This window comes from Triticum aestivum, chromosome 4A, assembly GCF_018294505.1.
Source record: "Triticum aestivum cultivar Chinese Spring chromosome 4A, IWGSC CS RefSeq v2.1, whole genome shotgun sequence".
Taxonomy (NCBI): domain Eukaryota; kingdom Viridiplantae; phylum Streptophyta; class Magnoliopsida; order Poales; family Poaceae; genus Triticum; species Triticum aestivum.
The window spans coordinates 523,731,103-523,744,506 of record NC_057803.1 but is presented as its reverse complement, the minus strand read 5'-3'; positions in this window follow the sequence as shown (position 1 = coordinate 523,744,506).

The window sequence follows — 13,404 nt, the reverse complement described above, 5'->3', positions numbered from 1 at the left end:
CATAAGGTATTGCAATCCGGTTTTTATTGGCCTACTCTCTTCAAGGATGCCCGTAAGTTTGTCTTGTCTTGGGATGAATGTCAAAAAATTGGTAATATTAGTAGACGTCAAGAAATGCCTATGAATTATTCACTTGTTATTGAACCATTTGATGTTTGGGGCTTTGATTATATAGGACCTTTTCCTTCCTCTAATGGGTATACACATATTTTAGTTGCTGTTGATTACGTTACTAAGTGGGTAGAAGCTATTCGAACTAGTAGTGTTGATCATAACACCTCTATTAAGATGCTTAAAGAAGTTATTTTTCCGAGGTTTGGAGTCCCTAGATATTTGATTACTGATGGTGGTTCACATTTTATTCATGGCGCTTTTCGTAAAATGCTTGCTATGTATGATGTTAATCATAGAATTGCATCTCCTTATCACCCATAGTCTAGTGGTCAAGTAGAATTAAGTAATAGAGAGCTGAAATTAATTTTGCAAAAGACTGTTAATAGATCTAGAAAGAATTGGTCCAAGAAACTTGATGATGCATTATGGGCTTATAGAACTGCATATAAAAATCCTATGGGTATGTCTCCGTATAAGATGGTTTATGGAAAACCATGCCACTTACCTCTCGAACTAGAACATAAGGCATATTCAGACATTAAAGAGCTCAATTATGATTTCAAACTTGCCGGTGAGAAGAGGCTTTTTGACATTAGCTCACTTGATGAATGGAGAACCCAGGCCTATGAGAATGCCAAACTGTTTAAAAAAAAGTTAAAAGATGGCATTATAAAAGAATACAAAAACGTGAGATTATGTATTGTTATACAACTCTCGTTTAAGATTTTTTGCAGGCAAACTACTCTCTAAATGGAAAGGTCCTTATGTCATCGAGGAAGTCTATCGTTCATGTGCCATAAAAATCAACAACTTCGAAGGCACAAATCCAAGGGTGGTGAACGGTCAAAGAATCAAACATTATATCTCAGGTAATCCCATAATGTTGAAACTAATGTCATTGAAACCGTAACCCCAGAGGAATACATAAGGGACACTTTCCAGAATATTTCAGACTCCGAAAAGGAATAGGTATGTGGTACGGTAAGTAAACCGACTCCAAAACAACTCTAATGGCAATTATTCTCCATTTTGGAATATTTAAAAAATAGGAAAATAAGAAGCAGTCCGGGAAGGACACGAGGTGTCCACGAGGGTGGATGGCACGCCCTACCCCCCTGGGCGCGCCCCCTGCCTCGTGGGCACCTCGTGTGCTCTCCGGACTCTGTTTTCTTGCACAATACTTCTTTTGATCGGTAAAAATTCATTATATAATCTCCCAAAGGTTTTGATCACCGTACCACGCAAATATCTCATGTTTTTGTTTCGAGCTGTTTTCTGCTAGGGTTGTCAAGCCCAGACATCATGTTGTCTCCCTCCTCCTCCAACAATGAGGGAAATGATTCTTTGCTAATGAAGATAGCTGAAGAGAGAAGAGCTCGGAGAGATTAACAAGGATGATGGGATCAAGTCCCGGCAGTAGTAGAAGAAGACATCCTTCAACCTGATCACAATCTCTTTACCCCAATAGAGATTGAAGCTTCCAAGATGATTGAGTTAGCTCATATTCAAAACAAGTATCTCACAAGTGAAAATATTTTGTTGAAGGGGCATATCATCGCACTCAAGGGAATTATCCGCAAAATGGAGGATCTCCTACGCTCGATGTGCGACTATCCATCATCACCAACACCTTCTTCACCAACAAAGAAGAACTGAGTATCGGGTATGGGCACTCCCCTTGGCAACTACCAAGCTTGGGGGAGTGCCCCGGTATCATATCACCATCACACTTTTATCTTTACCATTTTTCTTAGTTCGATCCTTTTGGTAATATCTTGATCTAGTAGAATAAAGTTTTAGTATGATCTAGTTCTGAGTTTTGCTTTATGATCCTTCTATGTAATCGAGTCTGTGAGCTATATATAATAAAGATTAGTGTTGAGTCAAGGGCTTGATTATCTTACTATGATCTTGAGGGAATAAAATAAAAAAGAAAAGAATAAAAATAAATAAAGAGATCATATGGATCTTATGGAGAGTAATGACTTCACATATAAAGAGTATGATGAATAAAAGTTGTTGAGAGTTGACAAACATAATTTTGGTCATCGTTACAATTAATAGGAAGTAATAAAGAAAGAGAGGTTTTCACATATAAATATACTATCTTGGACATCTTTTATGATTGTGAGCACTCATGAAAATATGACATGCTAAAGAGTTGATGTTGGACAAGGAAGACAACGAAATGGGTTATGTTTTCCTATATCCGAAATAAATTATATTATCATGGATCATCCAACATGTTGAGGTTGCCTTTCCCTCTCATGCTAGCCAAATTCTTTGCACAAGTAGAGATACTACTTGTGCTTCCAAATATCCCTAAACCTAGTTTTGCCATGAGAGTCCACCATATCTACCTATGGATTGAGTAAGATCCTTCAAGTAAGTTGTCATCGTTGCAAGCAATGAAAATTGCTCTCTAAATATGTATGATTTATTAGTGTGGAGAAAATAAGCTTTATATGGACTTGTGATGTGGAAGAAATAAAAGTGACGGACTACATAATAAAGGTCCATATCTCAAGTGGCAATATAAAGTGACGTTCTTTTGCATTAAGATTTCGTGCATCCAGCCATAAAAGCACATGTCAACCTCTGCTTCCCTCTACGAAGGGCCTATGTTTTATTCTTGTCTTATACTTCATGCAAGAGTCATGCTGATCTTAACCTTTCCTTTTTACATTTTATCCTTTGGCAAGAAGAATGTGTTGGAAAGATCCTGATATATATGGCTAATTGGATGTGAGTTTTCATGAACTATTATTGTTGACATTACCCTTGAGGTAGAAGGTTGGGAGGCAAAACAATAAGCCCCTATCTTTCTCTATGTCCATCTAGAACTTCATACCCATAAATATTGCGTGAGTGTTAGCAATTGTGAAAGACTAAATGATAGTTGAGTATGTGGACTTGCTGAAAAGCTCTTATATTGACTCTTTCCAATGTTATGATAAATTGCAATTGCTTCAATGACTGAGATTATAGTTTGTTAGTTTTTAATGAAGTTTATGATTCATACTTGAAATTGTGATTGAATTATTACTTTAGCATAAGAGATCATATGAGAATATATGTATATGTTGCTGTTCTAAGAATGCTCATGATGCCCTCATGTCCGTATTTTATTTTTGTCGACCCCTCTATCTCTAAACATGTGGACATATTTACCGATTTCGGCTTTCGCTTGAGGACAAGCAAGGTCGAAGCATGGGGGAGTTGATACGTCCATTTTTCATCATGCTTTTATATCGATATTTATTGCATTATGGGCTGTTATTACACATTATTTCACAATACTTATGCCTATTCTCTCTTATTTTACAAGGTTTACATGAAGAGGGGGAATGCCGGCAGCTGGAATTCTGGGCTGGAAAAGGAGCAAATATTAGAGACCTATTCTGCACAACTCCAAAGGTCCTGAAACTTCACGGGAGCAAGTTTCAGAATATATAAAAAATATTGGGAGAAAGAAGTACTAGAGGGTGGGGGTCACGCCCTACCCCCTGCGCGCGCCCCCTGCCTTGTGGGCCCCCTGGCAGCCCTCTAATTCCCATCTTTGGCTTTATGGAGTCTTTCGTTGAGGAAAAAATGATAAACAAGCTTTCTGGAAGAAACTCCGTCGCCACAAGGCGGAACCAATCGAGGGCTCCGGCGGAGCTGTTTTGCCGGGGAAACTTGCCTTTGGGAGGGGGAAATCATCACCACTGTCATCACCAACGATCCTCTCATCGGGAGTGTTGGAAATATGCCCTAGAGGCAATAATAAAATGGTTATTATTATATTTCCTTGTTCATGGTAATTGTCTATTGTTCATGCTATAATTGTGTTATCCGGAAATCGTAATACATGTGTGAATACATAGACCACAACATGTCCCTAGTGAGCCTCTAGTTAACTAGCTCGTTGATCAATAGATAGTCATGGTTTCCTGACTATGGACATTGGATGTCATTGATAACGGGATCACATCATTAGGAGAATGATGTGATGGACAAGACCCAATCCTAAGCATAGCACAAGATCATGTAGTTCGTTTGCTAGAGCTTTTCCAATGTCAAGTATCATTTCCTTAGACCATGAGATCGTGTAACTCCCGGATGCCATAGGAGTGCTTTGGGTGTACCAAATGTCACAACTTAACTGGGTGACTATAAAGGTATACTACAAGTATCCCCGAAAGTATCTGTGGGTTTGACACGGATCGAGACTGGGATTTGTCACTCCGTATGATGGAGAGGTATCTCTGCGCCCACTCGGTAATGCATCATCATAATGAGCTCAATGTGACCAAGTGTTTGGTCACGGGATCATGCATTACGGTATGAGTAAAGTGACTTGCCGGTAACGAGATTGAACGAGATATTGGGATACCGACGATCGAATCTCGGGCAAGTAACATACCGATTGACAAAGGGAATTGAATACGGGATTGATTGAATCCTTGACATCGTGGTTAATCCAATGAGATCATCATGGAACATGTGGGAGCCAACATGGGTATCCAGATCCCGTTGTTGGTTATTGACTGGAGAGTCGTCTCGGTCATGTCTGCGTGTCTCCCGAACCCGTAGGGTCTACACACATAAGGTTCGGTGACACTAGGGTTGTAGAGATATTAGTATGCGGTAACCCGAAAGTTGGTCGGAGTCCCGGATGAGATCCCGGACGTCACGAGGAGTTCCGGAATGGTCCGGAGGTGACGATTTATATATAGGAAGTCCAGTTTCGGCCATCGGGAAAGTTTCGGGGGTAATCGGTATTGTATCGGGACCACCGGAAGGGTCCCGGGGGTCCACCGGGTGGGGCCACCTATCCCGGAGGGCCCCATGGGCTGAAGTGGGAGGGGAACCAGCCCCTGGTGGGCTGGTGCGCCCCCCATGGGCCTCCCCCTGCGCCTAGGGTTGGAAACCCTAGGGGTGGGGGTGCCCCACTTGGCTTGGGGGGCAAGTCCCCCTTGGCCGCCACCCCCCCTTGGAGATCCCATCTCCTAGGGCTGGCGCCCCCCTAGGGGCCCTATATATAGTGGGGGGAGGGAGGGCAGCCATACCCAAGTCCCTGGCGCCTCCCTCTCCCCTCGTAACACGTCTCTCTCTCTCGTTGGAGCTTGGCGAAGCCCTGCCGAGATCACCGCTGCTTCCACCACCACGCCGTCATGCTGCTGGATCTCCATCAACCTCTCCTTCCCTTGCTGGATCAAGAAGGAGGATACGTCTTCCCAACCATACGTGTGTTGAACGCGGAGGTGCCGTCCATTCGGCGCTTGGTCATCGGTAATTTGGATCACGACGAGTACGACTCCATCAACCCCGTTCTCTTGAACGGTTCCGCTCGCGATCTACAAGGGTATGTAGATGCACTCCCCTCTCCCTCGTTGCTAGATGACTCCATAGATTGATCTTGGTGATGCGTAGAAAATTTTAAAATCCTGCTACGTTCCCCAACAGGGAGGGGGTCAATCATCATCATCATCTTCACCAGCACCATCTCATCTCAAACCCTAGTTCATCTCTTGTATCTAATCTTCGTCCCGAAACCTCAGATTGGTACCTGTGGGTTGCTAGTAGTGTTGATTACTCCTTGTAGTTGATGCTAGTTGGTTTACTTGGTGGAAGACCATATGTTCAGATCCATTATGCATATTAATACCCCTCTGATTATGAACATGAATATGATTTGTGAGTAGTTATGTTTGTTCCTGAGGACATGGGAGAAGTCTTGCTATAAGTAGTCACGTGAATTAGGTATTCGTTCGATATTATGATGAGATGTATGTTGTCTTTCCTCTAGTGTTGTCATGTGAACGTCGACCACATGACACTTCACCATTGTTTGGGCCTAGGGGAAGGCATTGGGAAGTGATGTCTACTACACAACCTTCTTCTTGTAGACGTTGTTGGGCCTCCAAGTGTAGAGGTTTGTAGGATAGTAGCACATTTCCCTCAAGTGGACGACCTAAAGTTCATCAATCCGTAGGAGGCGTAGGATGAAGATGGTCTCTCTCAAGCAACCCTGCAACCAAATAACAAAGAGTCTCTTGTGTCCCCAACACACCCAATACAATGGTAAATTGTATAGGTGCACTAGTTCGGCGAAGAGATGGTGATACAAGTGGTATATGGATAGTAGATATGAGTATTTGTAATCTGAAAATATAAAAACATCAAGGTAACTAATGATAAAAGTGAGCACAAACGGTATTGCAATGCGTTGAAACAAGGCCTAGGGTTCATACTTTCAATAGTGCAAGTTCTCTCAACAATAATAACATAATTGGATCACATAACTATCCCTCAACATGCAACAAAGAGTCACTCCAAAGTCACTAATAACGGAGAACAAATGAAGAGATTATGGTAGGGTACGAAACCACCTCAAAGTTATTCTTTCCAATCAATCCGTTGGGCTATTCCTATAAGTGTCACAAACATCCCTAGAGTTCGTACTAGAATAACACCTTAAGACACAAATCAACCAAAACCCTAATGTCACCTAGATACTCCAAGGTCACCTCAAGTAGCAGTGGGTATGATTATACGATATGCATCACACAATCTCAGATTCATCTATTCAACTAACACATAGAACCTCAAAGAGTGCCCCAAAGTTTCTACCGGAGAATCACGACGAAAACGCGTGCCAACCCCTATGCATAGGTTCATGGGCGGAACCCGCAAGTTGATCACCAAAACATACATCAAGTGAATCACGTGATATCCCATTGTCACCACAGATACGCACGGCAAGACATACATCAAGTGTTCTCAAATCTTTAAAGACTCAATCCGATAAGATAACTTCAAAGGGAAAACTCAATCCATTACAAGAGAGTAGAGGGGGGAGAAAACATCATAAGATCCAACTATAATAGCAAAGCTCGCGATACATCAAGATCGTAACACCTTAAGAACAAGAGAGAGAGAGAGATCAAACAAATAGCTACTGGTACATACCCTCAGCCCCAAGGGAGAACTACTCCCTCCTCATCATGGAGAGCACCGGGATGATGAAGATGGCCACTGGAGAGGGATTCCCCCTCCGGCAGGGTGCCGGAACGGGTCTAGATTGGCTTTTGGTGGCTACGGAGGCTTCTGGCGGCATAACTCCCGATCTATTATGCTCCCCGATCGTTTTAGGATATATGGAGATATATAGGCGGAAGAAGTACGTCAGGGGGCCACGAGAGGCCCACGAGGGTGGAGGGCGCGCCCAGGGGGTGGGTGCGCCCCCCCTACCTCGTGGCTTCCTCGAAGCTTCCTTGACATGGATTCCAAGTCTCTCGGGTTGCTTTCCTTCCAAAAATATGTTCCATGAAGTTTCAGGTCAATTGGACTCCGTTTGATTTTCCTTTTCCGTGATACTCTAAAACAAGGAAAAAACAAAAACTGGCACTGGGCTCTGGGTTAATAGGTTAGTCCCAAAAATAATATAAAAGTGTATACTAAAGCCCATAAACATAGAAAACAAAAGATAATATAGCATGGAGCAATCAAAAATTATAGATATGTTGGAGACGTATTAGGAAGTAATAAGTAGATGATGGGTTGCTAGAGTGACAGAAGCTTAAACCTTAGTTTAGTGTCGATTCGTTAAGGGCTGATTTGGATCCATACGTTTCATGCTATGGGTAGGTTTACCTTAATACTTCTGCTGTAGTTGTGGATGCTTGCAATAGGGGTTAATCATAAGTGGGATGATTGTCCAAGGAAGGACAGTACCCAAGCACTGGTCCAGCCACATATCAAATTATCAAAGTACCGAACGCGAATCATATGAACGTCATGAAAACTAGCTTGACGATAACTCCCATGCGTCCTTGGGAGCGCTTTCCTTTATATAAGAGTTTGTCCAGGCTTGTCCTTTGCTACAAAAAGGATTGGGCCATCTTGTTGCACCTTATTTAATTTTATTACTTGTTACCCGTTACAAATTACCTTATCACAAAACTATCTGTTACCAATAATTTCAGTGCTTGCAGAGAATACCTTACTGAAAACTGCTTATCATTTCCTTTTGGTCTTCATTGGGTTCGACACTCTTACTTATTGAAAGGACTACAATAGATCCCCTACACTTGTGGGTCATCACACCCTCCTTTCCACCTTTTTTATGCAAACAGAGATATAAATTCCGCGCTAGATCTTAGTTTAACTGCACAAATTATATCCAAATTATAGTTAAACATTCCATGAGCTTCACAACCAACCTTGATGTTGCTCAGTTTTATTGCAACAAATGAAGAAGAAGCTATGTGGGTTTCATTTTCTGATGGAAATGGAACCAGGGCTGGAGCCCTTTTCTTAAAAAAATGAAGAAGATGTTGCTAGCTCATGGGACATTGCTTCATTTTAGGTGAACTGCACCAAAAGGTCCCATGAATTGAATCATCCATGTTCGTGACTGGTGTCATCCCTTCTACAATGGCGTTGACTGCAGATATGATCCCCATCACGAGGTATGTTCCTTTTTGGTATGACCAATTGCCAAAGCTCCTGCACGTTGAGTCTACTCTTGTGCTACTGTTTTGGCACTGCCATTATAAAGCAGTAATGTTATTATTTTGCACCTTAATCTAGTGGCACTATTAATTTGAGGCAATGTTTGGCACCGTTAGTGCCACTGATTTTTTTATATATCGAAAGAGGGGGTTTCCTCCGATTTCATTAAAGAAACCCAACCATAGAGAACCATTATCCGACAACATCTCAGTGTAAATGGGTAGTTATGCAACTACTACTAGAACGGATTGAGTACTAGCTGGAGACAAGTTTGCCACATAAGCTAGGAAGGTAGGGGGACACAGCACTAGCTCGACCAAGTTTGGATTACAACCAAAATGCTACCACAGAAACATTAGGGGGAAGATAGGGACTGAAAGAGCCAGCTTCAACATCCCAGTCTAAGCACCCCCAGCCTCCATCCTTGCGACGCACGGTAGACCTTGTTTGCCACCTGCTCGACCCTAGTGCCACTGATAAAATGAAGTAATAATACAGTTAAAATAGAGCGAGTGTCCTCTCTATCATTTCATTTCCAATGTAGATAAAGAAAGTGCTTCTCTTTGTTAGTATACGTTTCATCAACTAGTCCCATTGTTAATGTTTAAGCATTTCTGCAAACTGGGGTACTTAATTTTAATTGATCTGCACAAAAATAGAGATTGGAATATCTCAAGGCCCCTCCTTGTACTACCGATGTACACTGATGTTCATCACTGGTAGAAGGTGTATCGGGGAGATTTGGGTCAATTTCCAGTATGAGGCCTACCATATGAGGCATCGCAGGGCCCATATCGCCCTCGCAGCATGGCATACTATGATACTATCGCAATATTTTCTTCTATTTATTAGTGTATGTTTCATCAACTAGTGCCACTATAATGTAATCACACTTTTTCATTATCTGTGCAAACAGGGTTATTCAGCTGCATATTGGTGGAACTGCACAAATGTATAGATGGAACCGGCATATATGCAGAGTGCCAGGTGTGCCAAATAAAAATTACCAACACCAACCATGCTCCATGCACGCATTGGCATCCACCACCACCAGTGGGATGTGTAGTGCTATCTGTGGATGGATCTTTCTCGGCAGCAAATCCTCTAACCAAATACTAGTAGCTTATATTGGCAGTTTTCTAGGGAGTACTCTTTTCTAAAAGAAGCACCAATCTATTTTTCTTTATTTGTACATAGTGTCACAACTTTGACCCAAAGGTCCAGAGATATTTTAGGGCGATTGGCATAGTACTCGGAGATTGATTGTAAGCATGATTTTCATTAGTTGTCACACTAATTGTAAGCAAGAGCGGATGGAAGATTAGGTTAGTGTGAAGCTTACCTTAAACCCTACCACCGTCGTTGAAACGAGGCAAGTGTCGAGGGAACCGTGGAGAACGGCGGGGAAGTGATGTCGCACCATCCGTCCTCCTCTTGCGGTGGGAGAATGAATACTCCCGTGGCTCCGGCTGGCTCTGTACCCTCACAAATGACATACCGTACTCGATCGATTTGTTCTCCTCTAGATGCTCGACTTTCGACCTGTACGCCCACCACCTTCGCCTAACTTTTGCCTCGGGCGAATCTGTCTGCTCCATCGCCTAGAGGAGATACTCGATGAACTCGAAGGACTGCGGCGTGACTGCCGCCGAGGAGTACATCGTCGCCCTCATCGCCGCCATCTCGCTCTTTCGCATACATTGCCACATGGCCCTCACCATCCTCGAAATCTCCCACTCATTGTCAAACCAAATAATGATCTCCTTCAACCTGGCTAACTTTGCCTGGTCACCACCGGCGATCTGTCCGATTCGCTGATGCATACTCTCCATAGATGTCATTCTGAGAGGTTCGGTGCTAGCTAAGGAAGGTGGGAGGAGAGACGGTGGTCTTGCAATATATAAGAGGGAGAGGCGATACAGTGGTTTTGCAACAGAGAAGATGGATAGGAGAGGGGGTGTTTCTGCAATGGAGAAGAGGGAGAGGAGAGACGGTGGTTTTGGAATGGAGATGATGGAGAGGAGAGGAGGTGGTTTTGCAATGTAGAAGAAGGAGAGGAGCGTGTGGCAGGGATTCAGGATTGGACGAGAGGACCACCGCGCTGTGGCTGGATCAAAATCAAAATCAATTTACCCTTCAATTAAGAAAGCAACCCCACATTAACTAGTCTCCCGTTTATTCTGGGTCATAATTGACCATGATTTTCACAAATAAAATATATGTTATATGTTGCAAAAATAATATAATTTGAAAGTACATTCAGATACGAACCAAATGATAAAAAATTTTGTGACATGCATTCACATTTTGCTTGTCAAATACAGTACGTGGTCAAACTTTGACCCAAAATACGCAAAGCAAAAAAATACTTCCAAGACCAGTGCCGCTCCTGTCCTCTTAAACCACCGCCGCTCCTCTCATGTTCCAATCTAAATCTAGTGCCGCTCCTCTCCCGTTCTAATCCAAAACCAGCGCCGCTCCCCTCCTCTTCCATTCAAAAACCACCGCCGGCAAGTGAAGTTGTTGTGGAGAAGTAGATCGATGGAGGAGTACAACCGATACGTGAGGATCGCAGATGGCGACCCTGTGAAGCTAGCTAGGATGTCGGAGATACAGTCTTGGTTTGACAACAAGGGCCAACTAGCAGCGACGGTGACATCCATGGACAAATATCTGCAACAGAGCAAAAGGCGGCGATACTCCCAAAGGGAGTTGCGCCGGAGTCCATAGAGATGCTCCTCTGGGCCATGGAGCAAATAGATTCACCGAATCCAATCGTGAGGCGGCGGTGGTGGGAGTATCGATCCCAGATGGATCATCCACCAGAGATTGAAGGATCGAGCATCTACAGGGTGTCGTTTGTGAGGGTGTCATGCTATAGTGAGCCGGTGGAATCTTCGTCGACCGAACCCAACTTCAAGAGGAGAAAAGTAGTTGGCCCGACGACGCTTCCCCGCCATCCTCTCCCTCACCGTTCACATCGTCTCACGGGGCGGCTATCTGCCGCCGAGGAATAGGAGTGGACTCCCCCCCAGCCCAATAGTTGGGCATGTTGTGAATTGTGTCTTGTGTTGTGTATTTTGAGAGTACTTTCAGATATGAATGTCTTTTGAATTTCAGATTTGTAGTATTGATCATATGAAGTATTTTATGAATTCTAGAGATCTATTTTTAGCACTTAAAAAATATAGTTTCATGGGAGTATAAAAGTGCAGACAATGTGATTCTCAGACAAGAAACAACAAGTTTCAGTTTCAGATAAGAAACTGCAGGTTCAGTTTGAGATAAGAAACTGCAACTTTCAGAGGCACAACATTTGTATTAACACGGCCTTTTCAAACAGGGATAACATCATGTTGGAAGTTTTATTCATGGGCGAAAATGGAACTACCAGACAGTTAACATCATGCTGATCAACATTCATGCATAGCACATCTTCATATGAAGCACAGTCAAAAAGATATGTTATTTTCAAATGCCCACACAATGTCGAGCATGCGAAAAACAGAGAAAACGAGGGACAAAGTTTTGGCAAGTGTTGGACATGGTGTGCATAGATGACAATGGGGACCCACATGACAATAATGGCTGAGGCAAAAAAATTGGAGATATTTTCCCTGCATCAGGTGTAATCAAACCCGGGCGGAACAACGGTCGGGTATGTCACTTGGCCACTGGGATAGTTCAGTAGTTTCAGTGCAAATAAGGCAATGCCTCAGGTGGTACTATCTCGTCCTGCGCCTTTGTGTGCTCACCATGGCGCCACTGTCTGCCGTTGTGAACATGCTGAACAAATGAGAGGAATCTGGAGAGGACTATACGTGGAGAGGCGGACAGTCGGGACCCACCAGGTCTTTGGCCGTACGCAAGCAAGTGCCTCATTGAAAAAATACTTCCTCCTAATGCTATACTAATGATTGGGCCCACGGGTTTGTCAACATAGTTACATTTTTAGGTGCTTCAACGTAGTTACTAAAGGAGATACATTTACAACGAAGCCGGGTAGCTAGAAGGTATCATTTATTATCACTGGGACAGCAAGTATCAGCCTGGTTGTGGGTTGCCCCGTCCAGGCTTTCTTTTTTAACATGCGCAGCCCATGACATGCCGGTTTGTATTTTCTTGAGGGACATCATGTATCTATCGGCCTATGGACCTCCCATCCGAGCTTTTATTTCTCCTGAAACGTCGGCAGCCCAACTTATGTATTTTTTTGAAGAAAACACAGAGGTATGTTCTATTTTTCTATATAAGAATAGGAACGCCTGGTCCAACTTATGTTTCCCTTCTAACTATATTATATAGATTTAAATTATTTTATATGTTATTACATATTATTGTTATTGTCATCATATATTTAACAGATACTTACATATGTAAGAAAACAATATGCCACATCTTATTAACTTATAAAATTAATTTCTTAGCAATCAAACCCTGGATTTTTTTGGCAAGGAAAATCCTGGTGATTGTGTACAAAAGCTTGGTAAGATTTAAGGAACAATGTAATAATAAATCACTTGTTATTTAAATGTATTTATAACAAAATGACCAGCCCCTGTTTATTTTTTGATAACATTGTTGCGCCCAACCCAACATTATAATTATAATCAGCCCAGCAAAATCGTGCATTTCCAGAAAGTGCAAATGGCCTGTAATTTTTTAGGAAAAAAATAAATGGTCTGCATGCACGCTACATTATTTGTTCACCTAGCCCAACAAATTGACTGTAATTCTAAACAGAAGAGATCGAATTGGTTGTAAATTCTGAAAAAATGGGTTGAATATGTG